The following is a 21,432-nucleotide window of genomic DNA, read 5'->3' as shown; positions in this document are numbered from 1 at the left end:
AAAAATTGCTTACTATAACAAAAATTGAGTCTAAATTGAAAAAATGTCTTCATCTTTGAGGTGACTTACTTAGGAAAGGATACAAGGAATTCTGAGAAGACATAGTGTATTTAACAAATACCTTCCATCTCAATTGTTTTCCACATCTAAACTGTTAAAAAAAATTGTCTATTCTGTGGTAGTCAACACCTTTCTTGTTGAAGATGTTCTGTTTCTGTTTCCCAGAGACACATAACAGTTTACTGTTTCCCCATTTCTCAAGAACAGATGTAAAACCAGGATGCCACGTTTAACCTGGCATAAGTATGCCTTAATTTCTTATACTGTAAGAATCTAGATTTCATGCCCAACAATTCATATTCCAATCTTCTCAGTATGACTTTTACCAATATTACTTTAATAAGGTATTTAGAGAATTGCAGCTTATTTACTGTTATATATTTACCATCATATATGGGAAAGAACTGTAAGAGTAAAATGATGAAATGATCTTTAATTAAGGAGAGAGGGGTGGCAGCTTATCCTTTCCACCTGAGAATGTCTTATTGAAAACATAATAGGCCCAATCTTTTGATTTAACAACATAAGGTTGAGGGCTTTTGAACCCTTGAAATTGGAAACACAGACCTCCAAAATTCACCCACGAATCTCTTACCAGAGGTCCAGGAGACTAGTACAAGGAACAACCGTTTGTCTTTCATGGAAATAACAGAAGTTATAGTTACTTATTCCCTATTTTAGTTTACTATATAAATTTGTGTGGATTTTGTCCACACTTTGTACTCTCTTGTGGACTGTCTGCATTCATGTAATCTGATATGCATATTCAATAATTCTCTCACTATTGATACAAAGTTTCTGTTTTTTTCCTCGGGGTTGGAGTGGGCATGAGTTCGATTTCTGCAGAAGAACTGTATCTCAACCACTTCTAACAGGTTCAAAATTTTTGTAATAATCAAGAAGATTCTAACCAAGGGCTAGAAGAAAAGAAGGAATGAGGACAAGCTGTAAATAAAAAAGAAACAGGTAGAAATAAGCTTGCTTTGCATTCCATTCCTGGGTGTTTCTAAGTTAATGCACACAAAAAGTTTTACTAATTTTAATATTTTTTATATGGAGAGTGTGGAATTTACCAGACAGGTTTGCATTCTGGATGTGGATACAAAAAACTTTAATACTGATATTAAAGTTCAAGTTTATCCAATAATCATCTTGCTTGAGTTTATAATGAATTGCCTGGGATGGCATCATTTTTGCTGACATCTTGATGTACCATTCATCAAAGTCTGTGAGAAGCAGAGATGTTGCAAAGGAACAGCTTCAGTCAGCAGCCGGACCCCCATCCCACTGTCTGTTCTGTAATCTGGAGAGCCCAGTCTAGTATTTCAGCTATCCCTGACATTAGTGGTATTTCAAGTAATGTGGCTTTTTTGGAGGAAGGAGATTTTGGTGGTGTTTGTAGAGTGTTACAATCTCTTTGAGGGACTCCATATTCAAAGGCTCCCTATTTAAACAGATGCAGTCACTGACTATTTTAACAATAAACGGTGCAAATAGAAGGATTAACAGGAAGAGAGACATCAGTGATACAAAGCTAATGCACTGCCTGATCATCCCGCCCTGTGGAAGACCAAAGCTGGAATACTAGGAATAGGACTTTATTATTTTGCCAAAACAGTAAACCCTATTTCACATACCTTATAAAGTTCTGGTCAACGAAGTAGAATAAATCATTTGAAGATTTTCCTATTTTTTAAAGAAAACATTTTTTGTATTTGTCAGTTAAAATATTTGAGAATTTGTAAAGACTGTGATTCTTACACTATTGGACTAATCTAGAAAAGCTCATACCATAAGAGATTTATCTTTGAAATACTCATTAAATTCTTATATATTTAAAATTTTTAAATTTATGAATTATTAATTTATGCTATATCCATTGAATAGTGCTATGAAAATTGTGTAATAAGAAAAATGACTTCCCTATCTTGAAGGTAGATGTCTTAAAGGACCATATTAATTAATAAAACTTGACTGAATAAAGTAATTAAGAATTTGCTACTATAAAACTCAAACATAAATTTCTTTAAAGCTATAAAGTTAAAGTTAATTACATGTAGTATCTTCTTTTCTGAAGAAAGCATGACTTTTTAATGTATGGAATAAGTACACAGAAGACAAAAGTACAGTGAAATCACTGAAATTTAATTTAAATACTAATAACATAACAACATTTATAAATTAATTTGTTTGGCACATTATTTTTAAAGTATTTTTTGTTCCTATAATGACTAGAGCAAGATATATTGAAAAGGAGTTCTGAAATGGAGTCCCAGCTTACAGAAGCAAAAGTCATTAAGTTTCATCCACCAACAGATATATTTGAAGCAGCCAAAGTTTTAAAAAAGCTTTAAACCTGTAAGCTCCATCACGAATAAAATTAAAAGGCTTTATTGCCTTCATTAGTTTTCTTTCCCCCAAATCTCAAGAATTTGCTTTCAATATCATCCATCAGAATCATCTGTGAGGAAAGGTCACAAATCTAATTCTCCATTCAGTCACAGAGGACATTAACATCTAATATACAATGTAAGATATCATATATTATAATTATGATGTAATTATGTTCCTATATTCCTCACAGATGTCTTCAGGCACTAGCTGTTCTTCCACTTTAAGAAATCACAGTGGACATTGGTCCTATGGTTACAGGAGAGGCGCCTTTATGGAGATAGCACAAAACTATAAAAGGAGTTCAGAAACTAAGCCAGAATTGCTGGCTGGTCTGATAAAGTCACTTTGCCAATCAGTATTTCTCAGTTATTCTGATGCTAAGATTGTGTTCTTCACTAGGAGCAAAGCAATTAATGAAACATTTTACATGAATAAACCAATTTAATTAATTTTTAGTCTACTTTAATCCATTTATTGCTGCTCCAGATTCCCGATAAAATTTATAAAAAATAGAAGGATTTGAGAAAAGAAAGTTTGTTATTTTTAAATGAAATGGCCTTTTGAAAGAACTGTTCCCTCAAATATGACTAAAGTGATCACTGAAATAGTACTGGTAAAGTCAACTGGTATTTAAAATAACAATCTAGTTTCCAGTGGGAAATATCTATGTTCTATACACAATCACAGGTTTACTTAACCGAACTTGAGCCTAAACGTTTTTGTCATTCTCATTTTGTTTTTATAATGACTGGTCTAAAATAAAACCTCCCTGTTTTGACAGTATTTTTTGACATTATTTGACACCTTAAAGAGAGGGAGAAAGAGAGAAGGAAATCACAGTATCACAATCTCTTAAAGGAAATAAAAGTGGAATTACAGAGTTAAATGAAAATGGTAGGAAATTATTAATCTCCTTTAAAGGAAATTAATTTTTTGATAAGAAATCTTTAATCTTTCACTTTTTTCTGTTCATTTGTTTGCATAACAAAGATATGATTGGCAAGACCTGTATGTTCTTACCAATTCTGAGATGGAAAACTGCAGTCTTCAATATGCTGAAATTTGCAGAATACAGATATTTACACATATGTATACATATATTTAAAAAAGCTTACCACTATATTCCCTTTTCGAAGCAAAAGTGAAGTATTTAATAATCTGTATTTAGTTCATGACATTATTTGTTTTTAAAACCCAGTTGAAGCTTGTTAAAAGTACCAAAGTTTTTCCAACTCTAGATTTTTGCATGCCTCTGAAATAAAGTATCTTAGGGAAACTCAGTATTTTTGAATCCAGCAAGCTTGGCTCTCTGACTGCCAGAGATGAGAAAGGGAAAAAGAAAAGGTGATCTATGCAAATTTTCTAATTAAGCAAAGGGAATCCAAAGGCATTTATTTGAACCTACCATCAAATATCCTGACATATTTTTAAACTGAATAGGATATAATTATTTGTGTATGTCAGCAAATACCCAGTAGCACATCTGAGAGCAACATCTATTAAAGAGCATACATCCCCGTTTTCCTGAAGAGTCTGAAATAATTAAGTTAGTAAATCATCACCTAGTCAGGACATCAGGCTCCCACAGCTACTCTCCTTGATCTTCACCTTAATTATGTGCCTGTTTTGATCCCTGACTATAAAATGTACTGACATGCATGTGCCTGTGACTGCTCTATTCTGGATATTCCTCACAAGCTATTCATGATTTGATGTTTTTATTCTAACTCCGATTCTTTGACATATGTATCCAGAAAGAGGTGTCTGCCATAGCCTGCAAACTGCTAGGGTGTAAGTTACTTAAAATCAATTCTCATTGTTCAGTAGCCACCAGAGTGGCATCTGCAATCAGGCAGTTAATCAATGTTTAATGTCAAGATGAAGATGATTATGATAAGTTTATAATTTGTTTTAAGTAAAAATATATAGAGAGAAGACAGACTTAATACCATTCATTCCAAATACACACTTGTACACACACACACACACAAATAAGGAAAGTCTTTAATAATACACTTTACCTTATCCCCAAGAACCTGTCAAGACTACAATTAAGCTTTTTATCATTTTTAAAAAGAGAGAATGTAATACTATAAATTATTACCACCAACAAAAGGGAATGTTAATACTCTTGAATATCTATTACAGTGGTATGATTGTATTTTGGAAATATCCCTTAGTTATATTTTTTCTAAATGTTATTTTGACTGTTCAGTATTATTAGTACATGTATATATGTATATGTCTTGATTTTTTTAATTAGAAAAAATAAAACAAGATAATGTGTGTCATTATTCAATTAAATGACATAGAAAATGACTCTGAAGAATACCTACAATAGTCTCTTCAGGAAAGTGATTCTATTATAGAACAAGAAAGGACAAGTTAATGAGAAAATATGTTATTAGAGTCTTTACTATTGGATTTTCTTAAGGAATAGTCAGAGAGAGCATAATACTACATCACCTAAGTCTGTGCAGTGAATGGATGAGGACATTATGCAAATAAGAAATACATGGCATGCCAAATCTTTGCTCCATACTCATCTTTGAGAGAAGTGGCCTGTGTCCTCAAGGCTTGTTTTATGAAAATATCAACATTTTGAAAAATATAACAACAAAAGACAGCAACAAAAAAGTAAGCCTCCAACCTTGACTAGTGATTGGATTTTTTTCACCTGCTATCTTGTTACTATTCAATCTGTACATGGGGGACAAAAATCAGCTGAGCTGTCCAGAACATCTGGATGTTATGGTACCCAACAAATATAATAGCCATGGCTAATGAGCCTAAAGACAGGAAGAACATTACCTAGTTGCTGTTTCAGCCTTCAGCCACTGAATACAAATAGGCTTCCGTTGATCTTTTGTCCTACTGAATGTAATCCAGTTTATTGAGCTGGTGAATTACATTAACCATTTTGACATTATTTCTTTATAAATATAACATGGTGTCCTTGTTCCATTCTTTCTCTCTGTAACAGATATACCATCATATAATGACATAATTTAAGCTCAATGATCCTAATGAGTGAAAAAATAATTAGTACAGGAAATACCTATACAAATAGCCATTCATGCAACATGGGGAAAAAAGTAGGGATTCCACTTTTATGCCTGTTATTTCTTCATAGAATATGGTCTGCCTCTGTTTTCTTCCCCATACAATGAGGATGATAGGATCTACTCCATAGGGTTTTGTAAAGATGAAAGTAATGTATATAAAGTGTTCAATACGCAGCAAGCACTGAGGGGATGTATTCACTGATATTAGTGCTGTAGCTATTAACACATTATTGGAGCATCAAATCTAGAGCTAGATTTTATGCTGGCAAATTCATCCATAATTAAGAGAAAAGATACACTGAGATTGGAAGTGTGCCCAGGCTAAGTAAAAGGCTTATGAAGGTAAATGTGAAAGACTGATTCTTGTCTGTTACTTAAGGTTGGGCCTTCTGAGAAGTGTCTCATAAAAACCCTGCCTCAATTGGCAGTCATTACATCATAAATTGTTACATATTCAAAGGCCTGTAATTTCCTTAGGTGTAAGTGTAAGATAAATTCTAGCCGAAATAAGCAGGCGAAGAGAGGCAACAAAGGGCCGGGTAGTTTATTTGAGCACAATTTCCCGGGTGATATTCTGCAGTCTGGCTATCACAGGTCGGGGAAGTCACACTCAGTCAGGGAGGTGGGGGCTTATAAGGGGTTAGGAGGGGGAGAAGTGGGCAAGCTATCCTAGGGGGTGTGGAGAGGTATGATTGGCTAAAGGTGACGTAATAGACAACTAGAAACTTTTTTTCCTTCCAAGCGGGAGGAGGCTGACATCTGGGTCTTAGTTGGCACATCAGAAGGATGGAATTCAGGAAGAGCTGTCTCCTTTCCATATAAGGCATGGACCTTGGGGTCTGGTGTGTTCTCCTTTTATGGTACCTCTCTGTTCTGTTTGCATGTCCTTGTTTTTCCTTCCTCCAGCCTAACAGTAAGATAACACAAAACTATATCCACTGTGTACTAGTAAATCAAATCTCTTGACAAATCTCTTGACATCTTTAAGTCCTGTGCTTCTACTGGCTTAAGGATGGGGAAAAAGGACTGGAGGTGCCAGAAAATTATTTTCAGTTACCTGAAAACAAAGAAATTGGTACCAGGTTTTTGACATGGGAAACTATTAAGTATTAATAAAAATAAAATTTTAGGACACAAAATTAACAATAGAAGATCATAGCTTTCATTTAGCAGCATTATAACAAAACATGATATAGGTTTTATCATTTTAAAACTACTGTCATATAGTTTAACATAAGCTTCATAACCAATCAATGACCTAGCTAGAGAAAATATCACTTTCTCCATTTGCAGTGAGAAAACTGATTTTGAGAGGTAAAATTACTTATTAGATCTCATATATACATATATATATGTGTGTGTGTATATATATATGTATGTATGTAAGCAATAAATTAATAGCAGGAAGTAATAATTTCTTCCTCTAAACAAAATTTCTTAATATTTATATATTTCAACTTTACATATTCATTGATAAAATATTTATAAATAAATTCTAGTACCTCATCAATTGTTTTATTTCAATATACATGGAATTTTGCTCTTAAAAATCAACTTTAGTAGCATTTTTATGCAGATTTAATGACTTCAAGGAATGGTTCTTGGGTATCTACTCTGTTTTTATTTAAAAGCATTGTATCTAATGGAATTACACTTAAAGTTGTAAAAACACAAAATGATTCAGAAAAATTCCCAGGTATGTGGCTTAAGTAACCGGGTGGTCGGTGGCATTTACTGAGACAGAGATGATGTGATCAAATAGCTTTTGGGAAAAGAGAAGGGAAGGAGTCAAGAGTTCTATTTTTACACATTACATTTGAGGGTGTAGCTCAAGATGAAAGTTCAAATATCAAAGAGGCATTTGGGTTACATGATTCTGGAGCCCAAGGAATGTGGAAGAAGCTGCAAGTGAGGGAGTCATCAGTATACAGAAGTGGATGGATGCATGAATCTACTTACATATGGTTAGGAAAGCAAAGAGTTTGACCTTAAAACACTCCAACATTTAGAACCTGGATGGGAAAGTGCAAATTCTTGGAGAGGAAATCCTGAAGCAAAATACCTAGGTGAACCCGAAATCAGTCAAAGGCAGAAATTAAGTTTGAAACCCGTTTATTGCTTACAAACTGCAGTCAGGGGGCATCTCTTCCCTGCTCTGGCAGAAGCAAGGGAAGCCTCCCACCAACCTCTCAGGATCAGATAAGTCCTCAGTCCCGGAGGTAATTACCCATTGATATGGAAATGAACTTCTCTCCGCCCCTTAGAAATGCCTGTTGATATGGAGATACACTAAAGCAAAGGAGAGATTCTGGATATACTACGATTTTACCCATAGAAAGAGAAGCCAACACAGAAGAATAAGGAAAAGCTGGGTGGAATGAGGAAAATCTTCCGTGCGGGGTGGTGACTATAATCGAGAGAAGGCAGTGTTTCAAATATTTTGAATTCTGGGTGTAAATGATATATGGTAAGTGGTATTTGAAAACATTTCATTGGCTTGTAGAAACAAAATTCATTTTTGGAGGGACTTGTATCAGTCAGAGTTTGATCAGAGGAACAGAAACACATATAAATAAATTATTTATTCTAGGGATTTGGCCTTAAATATTACCAATCATGGGATTGCATTATGCTGTCCCTGCGTGGAGCCGTGGCCATTAGCAAAGCAGTCAGCTGCTAAGGGAAAACTGGTTTGATATGAAGTAGGGAAACAGGCAAAACCTAGAATATCTTAGAATGAATGACCTGTATGAGCAGGGAATAGAACTGACATTGGTCTCCCATCACATCTATACCTCCAGCTTTGGTGACAGAGGTGTCCTGCAGGAACAGCTGGTGGCTTTTGTCAATGAGCTGAGAACAAAAGGCTGAGGAACCCAAGATGGGGCAGCAGCTGAAGTTGCTGAGGGCCCTGCCACAGCCCATTCCAAGCAGGTGAGCCATAGATGAATGATCACCTGCCTGAGCTGCAGCACCATCTCATCCCACTGCTGTCCTTCCAGGGTGAAAAAGAATGTGACTTCATTGCACCCTCTAAATTTTGCTCAGTGTCTCTTACAACCCATTCAAATTAGAACTATGCAGGGAAGGAAATTCTGGGAAATTAATTCCGGGTTAGCTAAGACATAGTGCAAATTTTCCAAAGGTTGAAGAGTGAATGGGAGGTGAGTAAACACCTACAGCTTTTTCAAGTATTTTGCTGAAATAGACAGAATCAAAATATAAATTTATTTATTTCTTGATTTGTTTGTTTTTGGTTCTACAAAATGGTTGATAACTGAGCAATCTGGTACTATAAGATGGTGGGTAATGGAAAATGAATCAGCAGACAGGAGAGATTAATGCTGAAGGGAAGGAAGGATAAAGACAGAACTAATAAAGCCCTTGAGAAGTTGAAATGAATAATTGCTTGTTAACACTATAGGTCTAGGATATTTCTTTTTAGTCTTTCTTTTTGCTATGTATTTTTAATGGAGTTTAGTGGTTCACAACAGCACAGACTCTGGGACAGACTGTTAGGCTTTAAATCTTGACCATTCCTTAAGAGTTGTGTGACAAAAATCAAGAATAATATTTAAAAATAATTTTTTCTTATTTTTAAAATGGCAATACTAATAGCAGCAAGTCCTAGGGGTCCTGGGGGATAAAACAGTAATGACATTCACTCACAGGTCATTAAAAAGATTAAATAAATTAGCATTTGGAATTCCCAGAACATTATGGTACTTGGTAAGCGCTCTTAGTTAAATACTTGAGTACCTACACATTTAAAAAAATTCTCTTTGGTTAACATTATAATGTTAAAATTTCTAAATTCTTTAAAAATATCATTTTATTAGCCTATAATATTTCAGAATATAGAGTCTAACAAAATGTAAATAACTTTTTCTATGATGGACATTCAGGAATTGTACATTTAGAAAGCTTCTAATTTCAAAAACCACTTTTCTGTTGTGTTTGTTCGCTTTATATAATGCTATGGTGAACATCTTTGAATGTAAGGATATATATATATATCCATTTAGATTACTTCTGTAGAATAAACTACTAGAAGTGGAATTAATGAATCAGTGATTCCCAGTAGTCTTAATGTTTCATCCTTTGAGTAATAAGAAAAAGAGAGTCTGAAAATTTTTAACTTTGTTCTTTAAAATATTATCTTGAGTCAATAAAATCTCAGGAAGTTAGTTCATTAAATGATCAAATGAGAGAGTATTAAAAATGTATTAAAATTAAATATTTTGGCAACATGTTGCTGTCATATATTTCTAAATCCATGCTAAACACTATTAAATGCTAGAAAACTAGGGCTTTTCTTCAGCTGCATTTCTGTTAAAATGAACATTGAGTTTTCCATAGAAAAATGTCTCCCTTAGACATTTAAATTATAATAATAGTTTTTATAATAGTGTGTTACTATTTGTTCTTCTTTTGTAACTGTTTACAATTAGATTTTTATCATGCAACTTAAAAATGCACTCATAGTGGGATCATACACATAGCTTTTGCACTGCACTGTCAATTACCATTTTGTGTCACAATTAAAACATACAGATAATTTCTTTGTACAGCAATGCATTTGCAGTCATCATAACTAGTGGCAAACCTGCCAAGATAAAATTTCTACCTGTCTCTAGAAATGTAAGCATTTATTTTGCATTACTAATTTGACAAAAGTTGATTGGTCAACTCTCCTCCAGTGTAGTTTACCTATTGCTAGTGTATTTATTAACGACCATAACTATGCCTTTATTTCACTTGCTAATTATAATTTTATAATGTATAGTTATAACAAATGTAATTAAACCTTTTCTGGATGTATGCCCACAATTCAGAAATGTTCATTTGGTTGTTGAAAAAAATTACATTGTGAATAAAGTAGAATACGTGCCTGAACAAGGGAAGAATTTTACTCCATGTAGAATGCTTACTAATAATGTCATAATCACTGTTATTAGAAGCTGCCTCATTTTCTTTGCAATCTGTCTTTGGAGTGGAAAGATAGGCTGTTCCCATGAGACAGAGGCTAAATAAAATGCATTCCATTTTTTTCTCTTCAACATAAACCTAGTGTTCACACCCGTAAGAAATGGCAAAAAGTATAACTGGCAAAGTGACATAGGAGCAGAAAGGCAACTTTGTCAGGGAGCACTAAGGTCTCACCTAAGGTCAACTGTAGTAATTTAAAATGAGAAGTGTCAGAATAGCTGAGCGTATTACTGGAGTAGGTGAGGATTTGGAAATTGTAATTAAGGTAGAGAATGGAAGGGAGTTGAGAGAGTGTCCAAAGAAAATAGTGCATTTATTTAGTACCTATAGATTTTAACTGGCTTTAATAATTCAATAGGATCTAATAACATAATGGCTGACATGTGAATGGAGGATGTGAGATGTGATGTGCCATGGAAAAGACAGAAGTAGTTGTGTACATCACCCAACCATCTTATTATAGTGGAAAAGCAACATATATACAAACCAGTTGCCAAGATTTTAGTAGACATGGGAGACAGAAACAATAGCCACCTTCTGTACATGTGGTACTACAGAGAAAGACTACAGTGACAAGAAAAGAAGCAAAAATCAGTCTGGAAATACTTCCCAGACTGAAGTATTAACTATTTCAGTAGCCTAAAAAAACTTACAACATTTCAGGCAAATTCAAGAGACTCAGACAGGAGAAAAGAGGAGAAACACATTTTTTAAAATATCTGTGAAGAACAAAAAGTTGAAACACATTTGACTGAAAAAATTTGTACCCATAAAGGAAGAAAAACTAGGCTTGCCTAACATTTCCCATTGCATGCCAATCAGAAGACAATTCTCCTGGACAATTTTATGAGACGCTAAAATGGCCATCTATCTTCTGATAGATCCAATCTAGCATCATATATTACACTCTATGTCTAACATCCCTATACCTCTCACTTTGAGATATCAAGTAAAGGATCATTTATGAAATAACTTGTTTCATCAAGGAGATTGGTTGTATGGTACATAAAAACCTTGCCTTTTGATATTATAAAGCTTTTTTTTTCTCTCTATAGGTTTCATTTGTAATCACAGTAGATGAAAACAGTCAGATGTAAGGATTACTCTTTTACGTCCCTTTGAACTTCACATTTTATAATTCATCATAGCATCTCCTGTCTAATTGTTAGGCTGGAGAAAGGAAAAACAAGGACATGCAAACAGAACAGAGAGATGCCATAGGGGGAGAACAGACCAGACCCCAAAGTCCGTGCCATATATGGAAAGGGGACAGCTTTCCCTGAATTCCATCCTGATGTGCCAACTAAGACCCAGATGTCAGCCTCCCTCTTGGAAGGAAAAAGTTTCTAGTTGACTATTATGTCACCTTTAGCCAATCACAACTCTAAACACCCCTTAGGATAGCTTTCCCACTCCTCCCCCTACTAATACCTTATAAGTGTCCACCTCCCTAACTGGGCGTGACTTCTCTGGCTTGTAGTACCCAGGCCCCATGAGAACATCACCCGGGGTATTTAAATAAATTACCTGGCCCTTTGTTGCCTCTCTTTGCCTGCTTCTTCCGGCTAGAATTTATCTTACACTAATATGTCTTCAGTTTTAAAGGATTTTCAATTTAACTGGATAGCCCATCTTGTAAATCTTTGAAAGAAAGATGGCACTCATCTTAGAGCTATTGTATTCAGAGTGAAAACATAAAACTGCCCCAATAAATATGTGAACACAGGATGCTGGGTAAATTTGGTAATTATGTGGATAGGTTAATCTTTGGGTTTTGTGCTTCTTACACTGAATTTTCACATAAAATTAGCATGAAAATTTTTTTCTTTATACTTATATTTAAAGAACAGAACACAGAATGACCTTGCCCTGATTTTGATCCCAAAAGTTTCTCATTTCCACTTACTGCACAATCAGTAGCCTGACGACATTGTGATTAATTTGGCCTTTGGTGTCCCTTATTTCAACTTGCTTCTGTGACACTTTCACAATGTATCTTGTTACGTTTCCTCACTTTTCTTGTTTTAGGATTAAAATCATAATTCTCCCATTCCCAAAGCTACTGTATCTCATTAGTAAAGATATTTGAGATTTAAGTGGTTAATTTGGAAATTTCCATTTAACTTAGTGAATGTACTTTTATTATATTTAAAAAATTCCTTTAGTTACCTACATCTTGTAAATATATTGATTTAAGAATGCTTTGGGCCAACATGGCGGCGTGAGTAAGACAGTGGGAATCTCCTCCCAAAAACATATATAGTTTTGAAAATACAACAAATACAACTAATCCTAAAAGAGAGACCAGAAGACACAGCACAACAGCCAGACTACATCTACACTAGTGAGAACCCAGCGCCTGGTGAAAGGGGTAAGATACAAGCCCCAGCCCAGCGGGAGCTGAGCACACCTCCCCCCAGTTCCCGGTGGGAGGGAGAGGGAGCCCAGGACTGCTAAACACCCAGCCCCAGCCACCCGCATCAGAGCGCAGACACAGTGCATGCATGGAGGGCTGGAAACTAGGGAAATAGGGCAGCAAGATTTCTGAGCGGGTGTCGAAGCTGATGCCCCTGTGACAAAGAAAAGCGAGTGCTTTTTGAAAGTCTTAAAGGGACAGGGATTTAACAGCTAGACAGAAACAACACAGGTCACAGCCCAGTGGCTGGAAATTACAGGGAAAACCGGGAGCACTAACCCCCTGGGCAACACCTCTGAGACCCCTCACAGAGGTAAACAGCCAAACAGCCCCCCTGTCCATTACCCCTCCAGGTACGGTGAAAGCAGAAAAACAGCCTAAGGCAAAACACGCCCACAGAAAGGCAGAAAGGAAAATTCCTACACTTCGGCCAGGCAAGACACAAAGACCCAGCCTACATGCACAACACAAGCCACTATGGGTCGCAGTTGTCCCAGTAAAGAAAGGCCAGGAGAAAGTGAAAAGTTTGGCACTCCCAGCTAACAGTCAATAGCACCTGTCAACATGAAAAGGCAAAAAAATATGATCCAGACAAGACTAACTCAGACAGCTTTGGCATCTGCTACATCTTCCCCTGAGAAGGACCCTGGGGAGATAGATTTAACCGGTCCTCCTGAAAAAGAATTCAAAACAAAAGTCATAACCATGCTGATGGACTTGCAGAGAAATATGCAAGAACTAAGGAAGGAGAATACAGAAACAAAACAAGCTCTGGAAGGACATCAAAACAGAAGGGAAGAGATGCAAGAGACCATTAATGGACTAGAAAACAGAGAATAGGAACAGAGAAGCTGATGCAGAGAGAGATAAAAGGATCTCCAGGAATGAAAGTATTTTAAGAGAGCTGAGTGACCAATCAAAAAGGAACAACATATGCATTATAGGGATACCAGAAGAAGAAGAGAGAGAAAAAGGGACAGAAAGTGTCTTTGAAGAAATAATTGCTGAAAACTTCCCCAAACTAGGGGAAGAAATGGCCTCTCAGACCATGGAGGTACACAGAACTCCCATGACAAGGGACACAAGGAGGGCAACACCAAGACACATAATAATTAAAATGGCAAAGATCAAAGACAAGGACAAAGTACTAAAGGCAGCCAGAGAGAAAAAAAATTTTACCTACAAAGGAAAACCCATCAGGCTATCATCAGACTTCTCAACAGATACCCTACAGGCTAGAAGAGAATGGCATGATATACTTAATGCAATGAAACAGAAGGGCCTCGACCCAAGACTACTGTATCCAGCACAAATATCATTTAAATATGAAGGAGGGATTAAACAATTCCCAGACAAGCAAAAGATGAGGGAATTTGCCTCCCACAAACCACCTCTACAGGGCATCCTACAGGGACTGCTCTAGATGGGAGCACTCCTAAAAAGAGCAGAGAACAAAACACCCAACATATGAAGAAGGGACAAGGAGGAATAAGAAGGGAGAGAAATAAAGAACCATTAGACTGCGTTTATAATAGCTCAACAAGCGAGTTAAGTTAGACAGTAAGATAGTAAAGAAGCTAACCCTGAACCTTTGGTAACCACAAACTTAAAGCCTGCAATAGCAATAAGTTCATATCTCTCAATAGTCACCCTAAATGTAAATGGACTGAATGCACCAATCAAAAGACACAGAGTAATAGAATGGATAAAAAAGCAAGATCCATCCATATGCTGCTTACAAGAGACTCACCTCAAACCCAAAGACATGCACAGACTTAAAGTCAAGGGATGGAAAAAGATATTTTAAACAAACAACAAAGAGAAGAAAGCAGGTGTTGCAATTCTGGTATCAGACAAAACAGACTTCAAAATAAAGAAAGTAAGAAAAGACAAAGAAGGACATTACATAATGATAAGGGGCTCAGTCCAACAAGAGGATATAACCATTATAAGTATATATGCACCCAATACAGGAGCACCAACATACCTGAAACAAATATTAAGAGAACTAAAGGTGGAAATAGAATGCAATGCATTCATTCTAGGAGACTTCAACACACCACTCACTCCAAAGGACAGATCCATCAGACAGAAAATAAGTAAGGACACAGAGGAACTGAACAACACACTAGAACAGATGGACCTAGTAGACATCTACAGAACTCTACATCCAAAAGCAACAGGATACACATTCTTCTCAAGTGCACATGGAACATTCTCCAGAATTGACCACATACTAGGCCACAAAAAGAGCCTCAGTAAATTCCAAAAGTTTGAAATCCTACCATCCAACTTTATAGACCACAAAGGCATAAACCTAGAAATTAAACTGTACAAAGAAAGCCAAAAGGCTCACAAACACATGGAGGCTTAACAACACGCTCCTAAATAATCAATGGATCAATGGCCAAATCAAAATAGAGACCCAGCAATATATGGAAACAAATGACAACAACAACACTAAGCCCCAACTTCTGTGGGACACAGAAAAAAAAGTCTTAAGAGGAAAGTATAAAGCAATCCAAGCATATTTAAAAAGGGAAGAACAATCCCAAATGAATGGTCTAATGTCACAATTATCAAAATTGGAAAAAGAAGAACAAATGAGGCCTAAGATCAGCAGAAGGAGGGACATAATAAAGATCAGAGAAGAAATAAATAAAATTGAGAAGAATAAAACAATAGCAAAAATCAATGAAACCAAAAGCTGGTTCTTTGAGAAAATAAACAAAATAGACAAGCCTCTAGCCAGACTTATTAAGAGGAAAAGAGAGTCAACACAAATCAACAGTATCAGAAACAAGAAAGGATAAATCACGACGGACCCCACAGAAATACAAAGAATTATTAGAGAATACTATGAAAACCTATATGCTAACAAGCTGGGAAACCTAGGAGAAATGGACAACTTCCTAGAAAAACACAACCTTCCAAGACTGACCCAGAAAGAAACAGAAAATCTAAACAGACCAATTACCAGCAATGAAGTTGAAGTGGTAATCAAAAAACTACCAAAGAACAAAACCCCAGGACCGGATGGATTTACCTCACTCACTTTGACTTTGGAAATTCTGAAATATTGATTTTCAAGCTCTGCTAACTGACGCTTTTATAAACACCAAATGGTTTAGCTTCTTATGATTTTCTTGAATGGCAACAGTGATTTTGGAGACTTCTGGATCCTTCAACTCCATTTTTGCTTTTTTTGCTCTTAGAAAACTAATCCACAAAAACTGTGATAAGTTCCTAAAATCCAACCTAAAACTAAAACAAATAAAAAAAAAGAAACCCAGCTTTATTTTTGACAACTGCCTTTGTCAACTGCCACCTTTACTTGGCAGTGACTTAAAGATAAGAAGCTAAAGAATATATCATTAAAAATGTGTAGGGAATACATTTGTTATGCTTGAAATCAACTAAGTAACCAGCCACTTGTTATTCAGACCTCTAATAATGCCACTTTTTACAGAATACGAGGGATTTATGTAGTGGGTATATTCGTAGCAACAATGATATTAATAATAATAAGGATTAAATAAGCTACCTTTTAAAGAACTTGTTTGTGTAATTATTGAGGGGGTTATTAGAAGATTGTTTTTTCTCTTCATATTTTATAACCTATACCCAAAGATTCATAGAGGAAGAAAATTAATCACCAGGTATTTAAAATGCAACTTGGAGTTTAGTAGAATGAACACTTCATTGAATTCAAAATGTAAATCGTCAAAATCAAGAACAATTTTCTACATTTTTATATATAAATACAGATAAAAATTAAATTCAATATAAATTATCTCTATCTGTATTAAATATACATATATGTACACATGTGTATAAAACACATCTGACTTTAACCACAAAATCTAAAACTTCAGAACTAGAAGAATGTTTGAGATCATTTAATCACCCTCATGATTGAAGCCCAAAACACTTTCCTGCTCCCCATTTCACAGATGATTAAACTGAATTCACAGACTCTAAATTATTTGCCCAAAGTCATTTATAAATATTAAGTGGCAGAGATCTTGTTCTCCAGTATCTAAACTTAGTGTTCTTTCTCCAAACATGAAATAAATAACTTTGAGGCAAAGGATGAAGAAAAAAACTAGTAAGATAATAATAAAATGCAAAGTATACAGTTAAATTAGTAGCATTACTGTGCCATTTAACTTTGTAGTCTGGATTCACACCATTATGTTGAAAAGTTTATGTCTTTCTTTAAATGTTCAATAACTCCAGTTTCTGAATAATTTTGCATTGAGACCAAAATAAGATAGACAAACTTTAGTTCCAATTTAGCACAGAACAATCTATTTTTTCCTTCTCATGCTAATAAATCTCCTTTTTCACCTCTTCTATTCCTCTCCTCCATATACATACACTCATAGCCATCTAACACACTCACACGTACACACATAACTTGCAAAACAAAGCATGGTTTATTTATAATTATAGCTTATTTAAATGTGTAAAAAATACTTGCAGATATCTATTAAAAACCTATAAAAAGGTCCTAGGCCTATATTTAAAAATCAGAATATAGCCTTGGAAAAAGTGTTTAACTAGGTATTCGAACTCTTATTTTAAAAATAGAAATAATGATGAATAGCTTCATGTGCTCTACAAAAAGTCTGTCTTTTAAGAATATCAATTATAATACAAAATGCAGTTTGGTGAATTTTCACAAATGCATATACCTAGGGAACTAGTACCTTGATGATCCTGTCATCCCAAAACATTCCACCATATTCCTCTGCAGTCAATTCCTCTATCCTCACACCCTACTCCCAGGTAACCATTGATTGCTTTCCATCACCAGTTTGTTGCTTTGTGTGTATTCTAGAATTTTATATAATAAAATTACATACTATTAGGCTTTTGCATCTGATTTATTTTGTTAAACATGTTTTTGACATTAATCATGTTATGTGTTCCTTATATCAGTTAATATTCTAATCTATGAGTACTTTATAAAGAAATTTACTAAACACATTCTCATTCAGGTCCTTTTTAGACATGCACTTTCTATTACTTCAGGTAAATACCTAGTAGAGAATTTGCTAGGCCACATGATAAGTGTATATTTAACTTTTTAAGAAACTGCCAAAGAGTTTTCCAAGTGTTTGGCCCATTTAAATTCCCACTGGCAGTAAAGGAGTATTCCAATTATTCTGTGTCCTATCCAACATTTGGTATTACAAGCCTTTTAAACTTAACTATTCCAGTGGATGTGCATGGTATCATATTGTGATTTAACTTTCCTTTCCCTCAAGATTAATGATGGTGAGTATCCCTTTATGCCCTTCCTGACCATTTGCATATCTTTTTGGTGAAGTGCCCAAATTTTTTTTGTCCATTTTTAAAATTGGGTTTTTGTCATAAGCAACCTTCTTATATTCTGGTACAAGATTTTTGTTACATAACATTTATTGTGAATCACTTTTCACAATATGTGCTTTGCCTTTTCATTTTCTTAGCAGTGTCCTTAAAAAGAACATTATTTTTTGTTTATGAAATCCCATTTGGTAGTTTATTGCTGTATAACAGATTTCTCTCAAATTAGGCAGTTTAAATCAATAATACTTAGCATTTTACTTGGTTGTGAGGGTCAGTAATCTAGCCGCAGCTAGATGTCTCTGGCTCAGACCTCTCGTGAGTCTGCAGAAAAGCTGCTAATGTGACTGGAGCTAGAGAACCTGTTTTCAACCTCACTCACATGGTTGCTGTCCAGTCTCCAGTTCCTCCTACCTGGGCTTCTCTGTAGGGCTGCTTATAGCAAGGCTGCTCAATTTCCTGAAAGGGTGTCATCCAAAAGAGGGAGGGAGATTGAGAGACAGAGATAGAGAGAGGAAGAGCAAGAGACCAACACAGAAGCCATAATATCTGATATAACTTAATCTAGAAATGTATGATCACTTCTGCTACAGTCTATTGGTCACATATACCAACCCTAGCACAATGTGAGGGGGATTACACAAGGGTATGAATACCAGGAAGTACCGGGGTATGACCAGGACCATCTTGGAGACTAGGTAGCACACATATTTATTAATATTTTCTTTCATGGTATTGCTTCTTCTACCCTACCTATGTGAACTTGACCTACCCTAACATCACAAAGATTTTCTCCTCTGTTTCCTGACATGAATTTTGTTTTTAGCATTTCTGTTGAGGACAATTATCCATTTTAAGCTGCCTTTTTCTTTCTTTTCTTTTTTTTTTTTGGTATGGTATGATACATTGGTTGAGGTTTCATTTACTCCATAGGAATTTCTAGTGGTTCCAGTAAAACATTATAACTTCCCTATGTGTATTATACTAGCACAAATTTCAAAAATTGACAAGATTTCTTTTTTCAGTAAAACTGAATAAACTCCAATCATTTTTCACATCCTCACAGATAACAACTATCATCTTTGGAGAAAATATATAGTGACTCGCAGGCACTGGTGAGTAAATCAAAATTAGGAATACTCTGAAATGAGAATCAAAACATGGATGAAGTTGCTCTTTAACAGCTTTTAGCAGATGAGTGGATAGAACACACTTCCATGTACGATGGTTGAAACCTTGATAAAGACTACCTGACATCAAGAATGAAAACAAAAGATTTTGGGGCAAATACAGCCATTAGAAAGTGAAGGCAAAGTGGGTGAGACTGAAAGCAGAGGCCCATGTTGTATATATCAACTCTGAAAAAGCCTTTGGTTGACCGCCTGAGTCATGCATAGATAGGGCACAGTCCAGCTAAAATAAAAAGTAAAATCAAATAAATCTAAAGACATGGTTGCCACCTAAAAGCAGAGTTTACAATTTTAGTCCAACCAAGTTAACAACCATTGGACACTTATATATAAACACTCTTTGGAGAACTCCCCAAGTCTCCACAAGAAAATATTAATAGTTTCCAAAATTAAATGAAAAATTACATAACATACTGTGAACCAAAAAAAATGTGCCCTTATTTACCAGAAAAACTAATGAATTGAGACCAGCTCTGAGATCACCCAGATTTTGTAAATAACAGATATGGATTTTAATATTGTTACCATACCTATGATCAGTGCAATAAAGATGTGTTCATAAAAATAAAGATATTTGAAACATCAACAGAGCAAAAATATAAAAGGAAATTACAGAACCAAAAAAAGTTACAACATTTAAAATTAAACAAAGAAGTACACTGTATTCTTAACAGCATAATGGAATTAAGACAGAAAAAGTAGTGAACTTGAAGAAATATCAATATAAATAAACTAATATGAAGAACAGGGAGAAAAAAATTTGAAAGAAATTGTGCAAATCTAAAGAACGTGAGGGAATATAATACAAAGTATAACATATGTTTAAGAGGAATAGTGGAAGATAGACAGAAAAATGGTAGAAAATACATTTCAGTGTATAATAATATGAAAGCCAGAATTTTCCAAAAATAAAGAGATATAATAAATCTCCCTTATCTACAGGGAATACCTTCCAAGACTCCCAGTGGATTCCTGCATGTGGACAGAACTGAACTATACACACACACACACACACACACACACACACACTCTATGTTTATATATATGTGTGTATGTGTGTATATACATATGTACACTATGTGTATATATAGATATACTGTTCTTTCCTATACATATATAAGTATGATAAAGTTTAATTTATAAATGAGGCACAGTAATAAATCAATAATTAATAATAAAACAGAAAAATATATGGTAATAACTGTTATGTGAATGTGGCTTCTCTCTCTCAAAATGTCTTATTGTACTTTGCTCACCCTCCTTGTGATGAGACGAGATGATAAATGCCTATGTGATGAGATAAAGTGAGGTGAATGTAGGCATTGTGATGGAACATTAGGCTACTATGGACTTTCTGACGATGAGTCAGGTGGATCAATCTGTTTTGGGACTGTGGCTGACCTAGGTAACGTAAACCAAGTAAAATGAAACCATGGATAAGGAGGAACTACTCTAAGTGTATTGACTCAAGAGGCTCAGTGAACCCTGGACAGGTTCATATGAAGAACAATATGATATTTACAAAATAATCAAAGTGACAAAACTTAAATATAAAAGGAATATCTTAAAAGCAGCCAGACAAAAATGAGAGATTACATACAGGGATACAATCCTTGAATTAGTGCTGACTTCTCATCATAAAAATACGAAAGCCAGAACATTAAAATACTGATAAAACATAATCAAATAATTATTTTATACCATAAAATCAATCTTTAAGAATAAAAGCAAAATAAAAACACTTTCTTACAAAATAAAGATAACAGAAGTGGTCAGCAGCAAACTTGCACTACAAGAAATACTAAAGGAGTTTCTCAAAGCTGAAACAGGTAACAGAAGTAAGTAACCTGAATCACCAGGAAAGAAAAAATGCTAATGATTAAAGGGTCAATTTATCAAGTAGATATAACAATTGCAAATGTGTGTGTAAATATGTCCATGAAGCAGCTTTTAGAGATTTAAAGGAAAAATAAACAACTTACTT

Source organism: Manis javanica, chromosome 10 (genome assembly GCF_040802235.1).
Source record: "Manis javanica isolate MJ-LG chromosome 10, MJ_LKY, whole genome shotgun sequence".
NCBI classification, from domain to species: Eukaryota; Metazoa; Chordata; class Mammalia; order Pholidota; family Manidae; genus Manis; species Manis javanica.
Note: the sequence above shows the minus strand (reverse complement) of the source record.